Here is a 13,514-nt window from a genome sequence, read left to right as displayed (position 1 = left end):
CATCGTTTCTTCTTCTTAACTCTCTCTTTCCCTTCCTTTTCCATCCCAGTAGCACCCTGAAATTGGACCACCAACTCAGGCTCCAAATAAGCCCCTCCTGTGGCCCCAATGTCACTATCCTGTGAGTCCCGCTCCTCCTCTTTCCTTTTATGACACTCCGCAACATCCATCGAACATCCAGCAGGATCCTCCGAGGTCTCTTCCCCCTCAGTGCTCCCCATACTCCACACAGTAGAAACATCCAGTAGCTCTTGAAGCGGATCAACAATATCCCCTCGAAACAGCTCTCCCTCGAAACAAATGTCCATGGACTGCCTATCCCCTGGAGTCTTCTCCTCCTGAGGGGACTCAGGCACGGGACTAGCACATGCCTCCTGTTGTATTCCATCTTCAGCAACTAGACTAGCCTGGCCAGCCTCCTCCGGGGTTGTCAGGACAGCCGGCTCAGCCTCAAAATCCAAAGGAGCCGTAGCCCCTCTTGCCAGTTTGACTATCAGAGGGGTCTCTATGGCTACCGCCAGGCTCTCCACAGCTACCTCAGATCTCTCCTTAGCCTTTTCAGCAGCTACATGTGCACTCCTTGGCCTCCCATCAAAGTCTCGCGAAGGCCCACACCTGGGTCCTCCTTTACTCCGATTGGCATAGGAATACGGGCAAGATTTGAAGACATGTCCCTGTTCACCACACAGATTACACGATTTGGAGATGACACAGATAAAGGCAGTATGCCCAACACTGCCACAATTGCTGCAGTACTCTTGATCACAGTCTCTAGCAAAATGTCCATCACCTCCACATTTCCTACATTTTTTTGGCTGGCCCACGTAGAAGACGCTGCCCTGACATGCCCCAATCTGTATACGGCTTGGCACATGGACCCAATCCTTTGCAGCAGCATCATATCTCAACTTGACATGAAATTTCATAGCTCCACTCTTCACTCCATCCTCATCACGAACTTCATTGCCATGGACAACTTCACAATACTGCTTCAACCATGTAAAAACATCCTCATATTTCACCAGTTCACTGTACATCAAAACAGTCACTACCCGCCTCTCAGGTCGAGTAAGGGGAGTAAAAACAAAATTACGGAGTGCGGTACTTTCTTTCTTATCTTCCATCTTGGCAACACACTGCTCCAAAGCTTGAAAAGTAGCGAAAACTACTTCAAATTTTTTTCCACCAGGAAAAGCAAACAAATAATCCAGGTCTCTTGGTCCAAATCCCAGCTCTTTCTGCAAAATCAGGCGACTGAACAGCAATCGCTCCATCGTAAAATCTCCTCTTGCTTCAAAACAAACTGCATTCCGGCGCATCCATGAGGCCGCCATCTCCTGGGCACCTCCCCGAAGGGAAACACCAAAGCGCTTGTGACACCGCTGTCAACAAACAACACCTCGCACCTTAATGACGAGAACAGGGATACTGCGGGTTAGGCCGAAGCCAGCATTTCTCCCCATCAGGGTCCCCTGATCTTAGCCAAAAGGCCGAGAAGCGATGCCGCTGCTTGTTGCTCAGCCGCTGTGCTTTGGCCCCTCCTCTTGGCTGCTCAGGGTGAAAAGACTCGGGTCCACACAGCCGGCGACATCACGGTTCCATCGAGCGGGCACCGCTGGGCGCGTTTTTAGCACGATGGCTAAAAAAGGAAACGCCTTTCCGAGAAAGCCTAAAGGTGACTGATGCGTGCGAGACAGAGACAGAAAAACCCTGCAGCTGGGCCTCATCTGCATGAGTACTCTTCTGTGGCTCAGGGGCGTAGCCACAGTATTTCGCGTGGCCCTCACAGGCAAACTTAATCCCCTATGGGATGGAAAGGGGGCGGGGAGGTGGATACTAGTCAAGCTTTTTTTTTTTTTCCTCTTCCCCTCCCCGCCACACAAGCCTGCTTTCTGTGAAAAGGCTCACATCTGCCTGCTGGGCTAACAGACGAATCCAGCAAAATCCACCGAAACCACAGGTCGTGGGATCGAATCCCGGCAGGTCGGGAGCGGAATAAAATTTAATTCCAGATGGGGGAGAGCAAAAGACCTGCAAGGGTAAGAGAAGGAAAAAAAGAACAGAGTTGGAGGGTGGGAAAGAAAAAAAGGTATCCAGGGAGCAGCTGCATGTGCATTCTAAAAGCAAAAGTGACTACAGAAGACCTCGCTGAAATCCAAAAAAAAATAGAAGAACCGCTCAAATGAGAACCAAGCTCTAACTTTTACTTTTCAGATCTTCCGTATACGGAAGCGCACCGTGCCTAGAAGTACTGCAATACCAGGTCGATGCACGGAGCGGACGAAGCAAGCTCCGGTTCCGTCTCCCTGTCCCAAAAATCCATTTAATATAAGGTCCCCAGATAGGGGACGTATCAGATATTAAACTGATAAGAACAGATACTACACTTGATCTTAGCCAAAAGGCCGAGAAGCGATGCCGCTGCTTGTTGCTCAGCCGCTGTGCTTTGGCCCCTCCTCTTGGCTGCTCAGGGTGAAAAGACTCGGGTCCACACAGCCGGCGACATCACGGTTCCATCGAGCGGGCACCGCTGGGCGCGTTTTTAGCACGATGGCTAAAAAAGGAAACGCCTTTCCGAGAAAGCCTAAAGGTGACTGATGCGTGCGAGACAGAGACAGAAAAACCCTGCAGCTGGGCCTCATCTGCATGAGTACTCTTCTGTGGCTCAGGGGCGTAGCCACAGTTTTTCGCGTGGCCCTCACAGGCAAACTTAATCCCCTATGGGATGGAAAGGGGGCGGGGAGGTGGATACTAGTCAAGCTTTTTTTTTTTTTCCTCTTCCCCTCCCCGCCACACAAGCCTGCTTTCTGTGAAAAGGCTCACATCTGCCTGCTGGGCTAACAGACGAATCCAGCAAAATCCACCGAAACCACAGGTCGTGGGATCGAATCCCGGCAGGTCGGGAGCGGAATAAAATTTAATTCCAGATGGGGGAGAGCAAAAGACCTGCAAGGGTAAGAGAAGGAAAAAAAGAACAGAGTTGGAGGGTGGGAAAGAAAAAAAGGTATCCAGGGAGCAGCTGCATGTGCATTCTAAAAGCAAAAGTGACTACAGAAGACCTCGCTGAAATCCAAAAAAAAATAGAAGAACCGCTCAAATGAGAACCAAGCTCTAACTTTTACTTTTCAGATCTTCCGTATACGGAAGCGCACCGTGCCTAGAAGTACTGCAATACCAGGTCGATGCACGGAGCGGACGAAGCAAGCTCCGGTTCCGTCTCCCTGTCCCAAAAATCCATTTAATATAAGGTCCCCAGATAGGGGACGTATCAGATATTAAACTGATAAGAACAGATACTACACTTGATCTTAGCCAAAAGGCCGAGAAGCGATGCCGCTGCTTGTTGCTCAGCCGCTGTGCTTTGGCCCCTCCTCTTGGCTGCTCAGGGTGAAAAGACTCGGGTCCACACAGCCGGCGACATCACGGTTCCATCGAGCGGGCACCGCTGGGCGCGTTTTTAGCACGATGGCTAAAAAAGGAAACGCCTTTCCGAGAAAGCCTAAAGGTGACTGATGCGTGCGAGACAGAGACAGAAAAACCCTGCAGCTGGGCCTCATCTGCATGAGTACTCTTCTGTGGCTCAGGGGCGTAGCCACAGTATTTCGCGTGGCCCTCACAGGCAAACTTAATCCCCTATGGGATGGAAAGGGGGCGGGGAGGTGGATACTAGTCAAGCTTTTTTTTTTTTTTTTTTTCCTCTTCCCCTCCCCGCCACACAAGCCTGCTTTCTGTGAAAAGGCTCACATCTGCCTGCTGGGCTAACAGACGAATCCAGCAAATCCACCGAAACCACAGGTCGTGGGATCGAATCCCGGCAGGTCGGGAGCGGAATAAAATTTAATTCCAGATGGGGGAGAGCAAAAGACCTGCAAGGGTAAGAGAAGGAAAAAAAGAACAGAGTTGGAGGGTGGGAAAGAAAAAAAGGTATCCAGGGAGCAGCTGCATGTGCATTCTAAAAGCAAAAGTGACTACAGAAGACCTCGCTGAAATCCAAAAAAAATAGAAGAACCGCTCAAATGAGAACCAAGCTCTAACTTTTACTTTTCAGATCTTCCGTATACGGAAGCGCACCGTGCCTAGAAGTACTGCAATACCAGGTCGATGCACGGAGCGGACGAAGCAAGCTCCGGTTCCGTCTCCCTGTCCCAAAAATCCATTTAATATAAGGTCCCCAGATAGGGGACGTATCAGATATTAAACTGATAAGAACAGATACTACACTTGATCTTAGCCAAAAGGCCGAGAAGCGATGCCGCTGCTTGTTGCTCAGCCGCTGTGCTTTGGCCCCTCCTCTTGGCTGCTCAGGGTGAAAAGACTCGGGTCCACACAGCCGGCGACATCACGGTTCCATCGAGCGGGCACCGCTGGGCGCGTTTTTAGCACGATGGCTAAAAAAGGAAACGCCTTTCCGAGAAAGCCTAAAGGTGACTGATGCGTGCGAGACAGAGACAGAAAAACCCTGCAGCTGGGCCTCATCTGCATGAGTACTCTTCTGTGGCTCAGGGGCGTAGCCACAGTATTTCGCGTGGCCCTCACAGGCAAACTTAATCCCCTATGGGATGGAAAGGGGGCGGGGAGGTGGATACTAGTCAAGCTTTTTTTTTTTTTCCTCTTCCCCTCCCCGCCACACAAGCCTGCTTTCTGTGAAAAGGCTCACATCTGCCTGCTGGGCTAACAGACGAATCCAGCAAAATCCACCGAAACCACAGGTCGTGGGATCGAATCCCGGCAGGTCGGGAGCGGAATAAAATTTAATTCCAGATGGGGGAGAGCAAAAGACCTGCAAGGGTAAGAGAAGGAAAAAAAGAACAGAGTTGGAGGGTGGGAAAGAAAAAAAGGTATCCAGGGAGCAGCTGCATGTGCATTCTAAAAGCAAAAGTGACTACAGAAGACCTCGCTGAAATCCAAAAAAAAATAGAAGAACCGCTCAAATGAGAACCAAGCTCTAACTTTTACTTTTCAGATCTTCCGTATACGGAAGCGCACCGTGCCTAGAAGTACTGCAATACCAGGTCGATGCACGGAGCGGACGAAGCAAGCTCCGGTTCCGTCTCCCTGTCCCAAAAATCCATTTAATATAAGGTCCCCAGATAGGGGACGTATCAGATATTAAACTGATAAGAACAGATACTACACTTGATCTTAGCCAAAAGGCCGAGAAGCGATGCCGCTGCTTGTTGCTCAGCCGCTGTGCTTTGGCCCCTCCTCTTGGCTGCTCAGGGTGAAAAGACTCGGGTCCACACAGCCGGCGACATCACGGTTCCATCGAGCGGGCACCGCTGGGCGCGTTTTTAGCACGATGGCTAAAAAAGGAAACGCCTTTCCGAGAAAGCCTAAAGGTGACTGATGCGTGCGAGACAGAGACAGAAAAACCCTGCAGCTGGGCCTCATCTGCATGAGTACTCTTCTGTGGCTCAGGGGCGTAGCCACAGTATTTCGCGTGGCCCTCACAGGCAAACTTAATCCCCTATGGGATGGAAAGGGGGCGGGGAGGTGGATACTAGTCAAGCTTTTTTTTTTTTTTTTTTTTCCTCTTCCCCTCCCCGCCACACAAGCCTGCTTTCTGTGAAAAGGCTCACATCTGCCTGCTGGGCTAACAGACGAATCCAGCAAAATCCACCGAAACCACAGGTCGTGGGATCGAATCCCGGCAGGTCGGGAGCGGAATAAAATTTAATTCCAGATGGGGGAGAGCAAAAGACCTGCAAGGGTAAGAGAAGGAAAAAAAGAACAGAGTTGGAGGGTGGGAAAGAAAAAAAGGTATCCAGGGAGCAGCTGCATGTGCATTCTAAAAGCAAAAGTGACTACAGAAGACCTCGCTGAAATCCAAAAAAAAATAGAAGAACCGCTCAAATGAGAACCAAGCTCTAACTTTTACTTTTCAGATCTTCCGTATACGGAAGCGCACCGTGCCTAGAAGTACTGCAATACCAGGTCGATGCACGGAGCGGACGAAGCAAGCTCCGGTTCCGTCTCCCTGTCCCAAAAATCCATTTAATATAAGGTCCCCAGATAGGGGACGTATCAGATATTAAACTGATAAGAACAGATACTACACTTGATCTTAGCCAAAAGGCCGAGAAGCGATGCCGCTGCTTGTTGCTCAGCCGCTGTGCTTTGGCCCCTCCTCTTGGCTGCTCAGGGTGAAAAGACTCGGGTCCACACAGCCGGCGACATCACGGTTCCATCGAGCGGGCACCGCTGGGCGCGTTTTTAGCACGATGGCTAAAAAAGGAAACGCCTTTCCGAGAAAGCCTAAAGGTGACTGATGCGTGCGAGACAGAGACAGAAAAACCCTGCAGCTGGGCCTCATCTGCATGAGTACTCTTCTGTGGCTCAGGGGCGTAGCCACAGTATTTCGCGTGGCCCTCACAGGCAAACTTAATCCCCTATGGGATGGAAAGGGGGCGGGGAGGTGGATACTAGTCAAGCTTTTTTTTTTTTTTTTTCCTCTTCCCCTCCCCGCCACACAAGCCTGCTTTCTGTGAAAAGGCTCACATCTGCCTGCTGGGCTAACAGACGAATCCAGCAAAATCCACCGAAACCACAGGTCGTGGGATCGAATCCCGGCAGGTCGGGAGCGGAATAAAATTTAATTCCAGATGGGGGAGAGCAAAAGACCTGCAAGGGTAAGAGAAGGAAAAAAAGAACAGAGTTGGAGGGTGGGAAAGAAAAAAAGGTATCCAGGGAGCAGCTGCATGTGCATTCTAAAAGCAAAAGTGACTACAGAAGACCTCGCTGAAATCCAAAAAAAAATAGAAGAGCCGCTCAAATGAGAACCAAGCTCTAACTTTTACTTTTCAGATCTTCCGTATACGGAAGCGCACCGTGCCTAGAAGTACTGCAATACCAGGTCGATGCACGGAGCGGACGAAGCAAGCTCCGGTTCCGTCTCCCTGTCCCAAAAATCCATTTAATATAAGGTCCCCAGATAGGGGACGTATCAGATATTAAACTGATAAGAACAGATACTACACTTGATCTTAGCCAAAAGGCCGAGAAGCGATGCCGCTGCTTGTTGCTCAGCCGCTGTGCTTTGGCCCCTCCTCTTGGCTGCTCAGGTTGAAAAGACTCGGGTCCACACAGCCGGCGACATCACGGTTCCATCGAGCGGGCACCGCTGGGCGCGTTTTTAGCACGATGGCTAAAAAAGGAAACGCCTTTCCGAGAAAGCCTAAAGGTGACTGATGCGTGCGAGACAGAGACAGAAAAACCCTGCAGCTGGGCCTCATCTGCATGAGTACTCTTCTGTGGCTCAGGGGCGTAGCCACAGTATTTCGCGTGGCCCTCACAGGCAAACTTAATCCCCTATGGGATGGAAAGGGGGCGGGGAGGTGGATACTAGTCAAGCTTTTTTTTTTTTTTTTCCTCTTCCCCTCCCCGCCACACAAGCCTGCTTTCTGTGAAAAGGCTCACATCTGCCTGCTGGGCTAACAGACGAATCCAGCAAAATCCACCGAAACCACAGGTCGTGGGATCGAATCCCGGCAGGTCGGGAGCGGAATAAAATTTAATTCCAGATGGGGGAGAGCAAAAGACCTGCAAGGGTAAGAGAAGGAAAAAAAGAACAGAGTTGGAGGGTGGGAAAGAAAAAAAGGTATCCAGGGAGCAGCTGCATGTGCATTCTAAAAGCAAAAGTGACTACAGAAGACCTCGCTGAAATCCAAAAAAAAATAGAAGAACCGCTCAAATGAGAACCAAGCTCTAACTTTTACTTTTCAGATCTTCCGTATACGGAAGCGCACCGTGCCTAGAAGTACTGCAATACCAGGTCGATGCACGGAGCGGACGAAGCAAGCTCCGGTTCCGTCTCCCTGTCCCAAAAATCCATTTAATATAAGGTCCCCAGATAGGGGACGTATCAGATATTAAACTGATAAGAACAGATACTACACTTGATCTTAGCCAAAAGGCCGAGAAGCGATGCCGCTGCTTGTTGCTCAGCCGCTGTGCTTTGGCCCCTCCTCTTGGCTGCTCAGGGTGAAAAGACTCGGGTCCACACAGCCGGCGACATCACGGTTCCATCGAGCGGGCACCGCTGGGCGCGTTTTTAGCACGATGGCTAAAAAAGGAAACGCCTTTCCGAGAAAGCCTAAAGGTGACTGATGCGTGCGAGACAGAGACAGAAAAACCCTGCAGCTGGGCCTCATCTGCATGAGTACTCTTCTGTGGCTCAGGGGCGTAGCCACAGTATTTCGCGTGGCCCTCACAGGCAAACTTAATCCCCTATGGGATGGAAAGGGGGCGGGGAGGTGGATACTAGTCAAGCTTTTTTTTTTTTCCTCTTCCCCTCCCCGCCACACAAGCCTGCTTTCTGTGAAAAGGCTCACATCTGCCTGCTGGGCTAACAGACGAATCCAGCAAAATCCACCGAAACCACAGGTCGTGGGATCGAATCCCGGCAGGTCGGGAGCGGAATAAAATTTAATTCCAGATGGGGGAGAGCAAAAGACCTGCAAGGGTAAGAGAAGGAAAAAAAGAACAGAGTTGGAGGGTGGGAAAGAAAAAAAGGTATCCAGGGAGCAGCTGCATGTGCATTCTAAAAGCAAAAGTGACTACAGAAGACCTCGCTGAAATCCAAAAAAAAATAGAAGAACCGCTCAAATGAGAACCAAGCTCTAACTTTTACTTTTCAGATCTTCCGTATACGGAAGCGCACCGTGCCTAGAAGTACTGCAATACCAGGTCGATGCACGGAGCGGACGAAGCAAGCTCCGGTTCCGTCTCCCTGTCCCAAAAATCCATTTAATATAAGGTCCCCAGATAGGGGACGTATCAGATATTAAACTGATAAGAACAGATACTACACTTGATCTTAGCCAAAAGGCCGAGAAGCGATGCCGCTGCTTGTTGCTCAGCCGCTGTGCTTTGGCCCCTCCTCTTGGCTGCTCAGGGTGAAAAGACTCGGGTCCACACAGCCGGCGACATCACGGTTCCATCGAGCGGGCACCGCTGGGCGCGTTTTTAGCACGATGGCTAAAAAAGGAAACGCCTTTCCGAGAAAGCCTAAAGGTGACTGATGCGTGCGAGACAGAGACAGAAAAACCCTGCAGCTGGGCCTCATCTGCATGAGTACTCTTCTGTGGCTCAGGGGCGTAGCCACAGTATTTCGCGTGGCCCTCACAGGCAAACTTAATCCCCTATGGGATGGAAAGGGGGCGGGGAGGTGGATACTAGTCAAGCTTTTTTTTTTTTTTTTTTTCATCTTCCCCTCCCCGCCACACAAGCCTGCTTTCTGTGAAAAGGCTCACATCTGCCTGCTGGGCTAACAGACGAATCCAGCAAAATCCACCGAAACCACAGGTCGTGGGATCGAATCCCGGCAGGTCGGGAGCGGAATAAAATTTAATTCCAGATGGGGGAGAGCAAAAGACCTGCAAGGGTAAGAGAAGGAAAAAAAGAACAGAGTTGGAGGGTGGGAAAGAAAAAAAGGTATCCAGGGAGCAGCTGCATGTGCATTCTAAAAGCAAAAGTGACTACAGAAGACCTCGCTGAAATCCAAAAAAAAATAGAAGAACCGCTCAAATGAGAACCAAGCTCTAACTTTTACTTTTCAGATCTTCCGTATACGGAAGCGCACCGTGCCTAGAAGTACTGCAATACCAGGTCGATGCACGGAGCGGACGAAGCAAGCTCCGGTTCCGTCTCCCTGTCCCAAAAATCCATTTAATATAAGGTCCCCAGATAGGGGACGTATCAGATATTAAACTGATAAGAACAGATACTACACTTGATCTTAGCCAAAAGGCCGAGAAGCGATGCCGCTGCTTGTTGCTCAGCCGCTGTGCTTTGGCCCCTCCTCTTGGCTGCTCAGGGTGAAAAGACTCGGGTCCACACAGCCGGCGACATCACGGTTCCATCGAGCGGGCACCGCTGGGCGCGTTTTTAGCACGATGGCTAAAAAAGGAAACGCCTTTCCGAGAAAGCCTAAAGGTGACTGATGCGTGCGAGACAGAGACAGAAAAACCCTGCAGCTGGGCCTCATCTGCATGAGTACTCTTCTGTGGCTCAGGGGCGTAGCCACAGTATTTCGCGTGGCCCTCACAGGCAAACTTAATCCCCTATGGGATGGAAAGGGGGCGGGGAGGTGGATACTAGTCAAGCTTTTTTTTTTTTTTTTTTCCCTCTTCCCCTCCCCGCCACACAAGCCTGCTTTCTGTGAAAAGGCTCACATCTGCCTGCTGGGCTAACAGACGAATCCAGCAAAATCCACCGAAACCACAGGTCGTGGGATCGAATCCCGGCAGGTCGGGAGCGGAATAAAATTTAATTCCAGATGGGGGAGAGCAAAAGACCTGCAAGGGTAAGAGAAGGAAAAAAAGAACAGAGTTGGAGGGTGGGAAAGAAAAAAAGGTATCCAGGGAGCAGCTGCATGTGCATTCTAAAAGCAAAAGTGACTACAGAAGACCTCGCTGAAATCCAAAAAAAAATAGAAGAGCCGCTCAAATGAGAACCAAGCTCTAACTTTTACTTTTCAGATCTTCCGTATACGGAAGCGCACCGTGCCTAGAAGTACTGCAATACCAGGTCGATGCACGGAGCGGACGAAGCAAGCTCCGGTTCCGTCTCCCTGTCCCAAAAATCCATTTAATATAAGGTCCCCAGATAGGGGACGTATCAGATATTAAACTGATAAGAACAGATACTACACTTGATCTTAGCCAAAAGGCCGAGAAGCGATGCCGCTGCTTGTTGCTCAGCCGCTGTGCTTTGGCCCCTCCTCTTGGCTGCTCAGGGTGAAAAGACTCGGGTCCACACAGCCGGCGACATCACGGTTCCATCGAGCGGGCACCGCTGGGCGCGTTTTTAGCACGATGGCTAAAAAAGGAAACGCCTTTCCGAGAAAGCCTAAAGGTGACTGATGCGTGCGAGACAGAGACAGAAAAACCCTGCAGCTGGGCCTCATCTGCATGAGTACTCTTCTGTGGCTCAGGGGCGTAGCCACAGTATTTCGCGTGGCCCTCACAGGCAAACTTAATCCCCTATGGGATGGAAAGGGGGCGGGGAGGTGGATACTAGTCAAGCTTTTTTTTTTTTTTTTTTTTTCCTCTTCCCCTCCCCGCCACACAAGCCTGCTTTCTGTGAAAAGGCTCACATCTGCCTGCTGGGCTAACAGACGAATCCAGCAAAATCCACCGAAACCACAGGTCGTGGGATCGAATCCCGGCAGGTCGGGAGCGGAATAAAATTTAATTCCAGATGGGGGAGAGCAAAAGACCTGCAAGGGTAAGAGAAGGAAAAAAAGAACAGAGTTGGAGGGTGGGAAAGAAAAAAGGTATCCAGGGAGCAGCTGCATGTGCATTCTAAAAGCAAAAGTGACTACAGAAGACCTCGCTGAAATCCAAAAAAAAATAGAAGAACCGCTCAAATGAGAACCAAGCTCTAACTTTTACTTTTCAGATCTTCCGTATACGGAAGCGCACCGTGCCTAGAAGTACTGCAATACCAGGTCGATGCACGGAGCGGACGAAGCAAGCTCCGGTTCCGTCTCCCTGTCCCAAAAATCCATTTAATATAAGGTCCCCAGATAGGGGACGTATCAGATATTAAACTGATAAGAACAGATACTACACTTGATCTTAGCCAAAAGGCCGAGAAGCGATGCCGCTGCTTGTTGCTCAGCCGCTGTGCTTTGGCCCCTCCTCTTGGCTGCTCAGGGTGAAAAGACTCGGGTCCACACAGCCGGCGACATCACGGTTCCATCGAGCGGGCACCGCTGGGCGCGTTTTTAGCACGATGGCTAAAAAAGGAAACGCCTTTCCGAGAAAGCCTAAAGGTGACTGATGCGTGCGAGACAGAGACAGAAAAACCCTGCAGCTGGGCCTCATCTGCATGAGTACTCTTCTGTGGCTCAGGGGCGTAGCCACAGTATTTCGCGTGGCCCTCACAGGCAAACTTAATCCCCTATGGGATGGAAAGGGGGCGGGGAGGTGGATACTAGTCAAGCTTTTTTTTTTTTTCCCTCTTCCCCTCCCCGCCACACAAGCCTGCTTTCTGTGAAAAGGCTCACATCTGCCTGCTGGGCTAACAGACGAATCCAGCAAAATCCACCGAAACCACAGGTCGTGGGATCGAATCCCGGCAGGTCGGGAGCGGAATAAAATTTAATTCCAGATGGGGGAGAGCAAAAGACCTGCAAGGGTAAGAGAAGGAAAAAAAGAACAGAGTTGGAGGGTGGGAAAGAAAAAAAGGTATCCAGGGAGCAGCTGCATGTGCATTCTAAAAGCAAAAGTGACTACAGAAGACCTCGCTGAAATCCAAAAAAAAATAGAAGAACCGCTCAAATGAGAACCAAGCTCTAACTTTTACTTTTCAGATCTTCCGTATACGGAAGCGCACCGTGCCTAGAAGTACTGCAATACCAGGTCGATGCACGGAGCGGACGAAGCAAGCTCCGGTTCCGTCTCCCTGTCCCAAAAATCCATTTAATATAAGGTCCCCAGATAGGGGACGTATCAGATATTAAACTGATAAGAACAGATACTACACTTGATCTTAGCCAAAAGGCCGAGAAGCGATGCCGCTGCTTGTTGCTCAGCCGCTGTGCTTTGGCCCCTCCTCTTGGCTGCTCAGGGTGAAAAGACTCGGGTCCACACAGCCGGCGACATCACGGTTCCATCGAGCGGGCACCGCTGGGCGCGTTTTTAGCACGATGGCTAAAAAAGGAAACGCCTTTCCGAGAAAGCCTAAAGGTGACTGATGCGTGCGAGACAGAGACAGAAAAACCCTGCAGCTGGGCCTCATCTGCATGAGTACTCTTCTGTGGCTCAGGGGCGTAGCCACAGTATTTCGCGTGGCCCTCACAGGCAAACTTAATCCCCTATGGGATGGAAAGGGGGCGGGGAGGTGGATACTAGTCAAGCTTTTTTTTTTTTTTCCCTCTTCCCCTCCCCGCCACACAAGCCTGCTTTCTGTGAAAAGGCTCACATCTGCCTGCTGGGCTAACAGACGAATCCAGCAAAATCCACCGAAACCACAGGTCGTGGGATCGAATCCCGGCAGGTCGGGAGCGGAATAAAATTTAATTCCAGATGGGGGAGAGCAAAAGACCTGCAAGGGTAAGAGAAGGAAAAAAAGAACAGAGTTGGAGGGTGGGAAAGAAAAAAAGGTATCCAGGGAGCAGCTGCATGTGCATTCTAAAAGCAAAAGTGACTACAGAAGACCTCGCTGAAATCCAAAAAAAAATAGAAGAACCGCTCAAATGAGAACCAAGCTCTAACTTTTACTTTTCAGATCTTCCGTATACGGAAGCGCACCGTGCCTAGAAGTACTGCAATACCAGGTCGATGCACGGAGCGGACGAAGCAAGCTCCGGTTCCGTCTCCCTGTCCCAAAAATCCATTTAATATAAGGTCCCCAGATAGGGGACGTATCAGATATTAAACTGATAAGAACAGATACTACACTTGATCTTAGCCAAAAGGCCGAGAAGCGATGCCGCTGCTTGTTGCTCAGCCGCTGTGCTTTGGCCCCTCCTCTTGGCTGCTCAGGGTGAAAAGACTCGGGTCCACACA

The 13,514-nt window shown here is 50.4% G+C and overlaps 13 non-coding genes across 13 annotated transcripts; all 13 read right to left on the bottom strand.

Moving 5' to 3' along the window:
* Positions 1-2,226: 2,226 nt before the first annotated feature.
* LOC115458601 lies at positions 2,227-2,417 on the bottom strand. Its single transcript, XR_003940105.1, has one exon. It is a non-coding gene; the product is annotated as a U2 spliceosomal RNA (small nuclear RNA).
* A 724-nt stretch (positions 2,418-3,141) lies between these two features.
* Positions 3,142-3,332, bottom strand: LOC115458600. The gene has a single exon (XR_003940104.1). It is a non-coding gene; the product is annotated as a U2 spliceosomal RNA (small nuclear RNA).
* Positions 3,333-4,060: 728 nt separating this feature from the next.
* On the bottom strand, positions 4,061-4,251 carry LOC115458599. Its single transcript, XR_003940103.1, has one exon. It is a non-coding gene; the product is annotated as a U2 spliceosomal RNA (small nuclear RNA).
* A 724-nt stretch (positions 4,252-4,975) lies between these two features.
* LOC115458598 lies at positions 4,976-5,166 on the bottom strand. The gene has a single exon (XR_003940102.1). It is a non-coding gene; the product is annotated as a U2 spliceosomal RNA (small nuclear RNA).
* A 731-nt stretch (positions 5,167-5,897) lies between these two features.
* Positions 5,898-6,088, bottom strand: LOC115458597. Its single transcript, XR_003940101.1, has one exon. It is a non-coding gene; the product is annotated as a U2 spliceosomal RNA (small nuclear RNA).
* A 728-nt stretch (positions 6,089-6,816) lies between these two features.
* On the bottom strand, positions 6,817-7,007 carry LOC115458596. Its single transcript, XR_003940100.1, has one exon. It is a non-coding gene; the product is annotated as a U2 spliceosomal RNA (small nuclear RNA).
* Positions 7,008-7,734: 727 nt separating this feature from the next.
* On the bottom strand, positions 7,735-7,925 carry LOC115458595. Its single transcript, XR_003940099.1, has one exon. It is a non-coding gene; the product is annotated as a U2 spliceosomal RNA (small nuclear RNA).
* A 723-nt stretch (positions 7,926-8,648) lies between these two features.
* Positions 8,649-8,839, bottom strand: LOC115458594. Its single transcript, XR_003940098.1, has one exon. It is a non-coding gene; the product is annotated as a U2 spliceosomal RNA (small nuclear RNA).
* Positions 8,840-9,569: 730 nt separating this feature from the next.
* Positions 9,570-9,760, bottom strand: LOC115458622. Its single transcript, XR_003940123.1, has one exon. It is a non-coding gene; the product is annotated as a U2 spliceosomal RNA (small nuclear RNA).
* Positions 9,761-10,490: 730 nt separating this feature from the next.
* Positions 10,491-10,681, bottom strand: LOC115458621. The gene has a single exon (XR_003940122.1). It is a non-coding gene; the product is annotated as a U2 spliceosomal RNA (small nuclear RNA).
* Positions 10,682-11,412: 731 nt separating this feature from the next.
* On the bottom strand, positions 11,413-11,603 carry LOC115458617. The gene has a single exon (XR_003940119.1). It is a non-coding gene; the product is annotated as a U2 spliceosomal RNA (small nuclear RNA).
* Positions 11,604-12,328: 725 nt separating this feature from the next.
* On the bottom strand, positions 12,329-12,519 carry LOC115458604. The gene has a single exon (XR_003940108.1). It is a non-coding gene; the product is annotated as a U2 spliceosomal RNA (small nuclear RNA).
* Positions 12,520-13,245: 726 nt separating this feature from the next.
* Positions 13,246-13,436, bottom strand: LOC115458593. Its single transcript, XR_003940097.1, has one exon. It is a non-coding gene; the product is annotated as a U2 spliceosomal RNA (small nuclear RNA).
* Positions 13,437-13,514: the final 78 nt, after the last annotated feature.

This window comes from Microcaecilia unicolor, unplaced genomic scaffold (assembly GCF_901765095.1).
Source record: "Microcaecilia unicolor unplaced genomic scaffold, aMicUni1.1, whole genome shotgun sequence".
NCBI lineage: Eukaryota > Metazoa > Chordata > Amphibia > Gymnophiona > Siphonopidae > Microcaecilia > Microcaecilia unicolor.
Note: the sequence above shows the minus strand (reverse complement) of the source record. Positions and strands in the feature narration are given on the sequence as shown.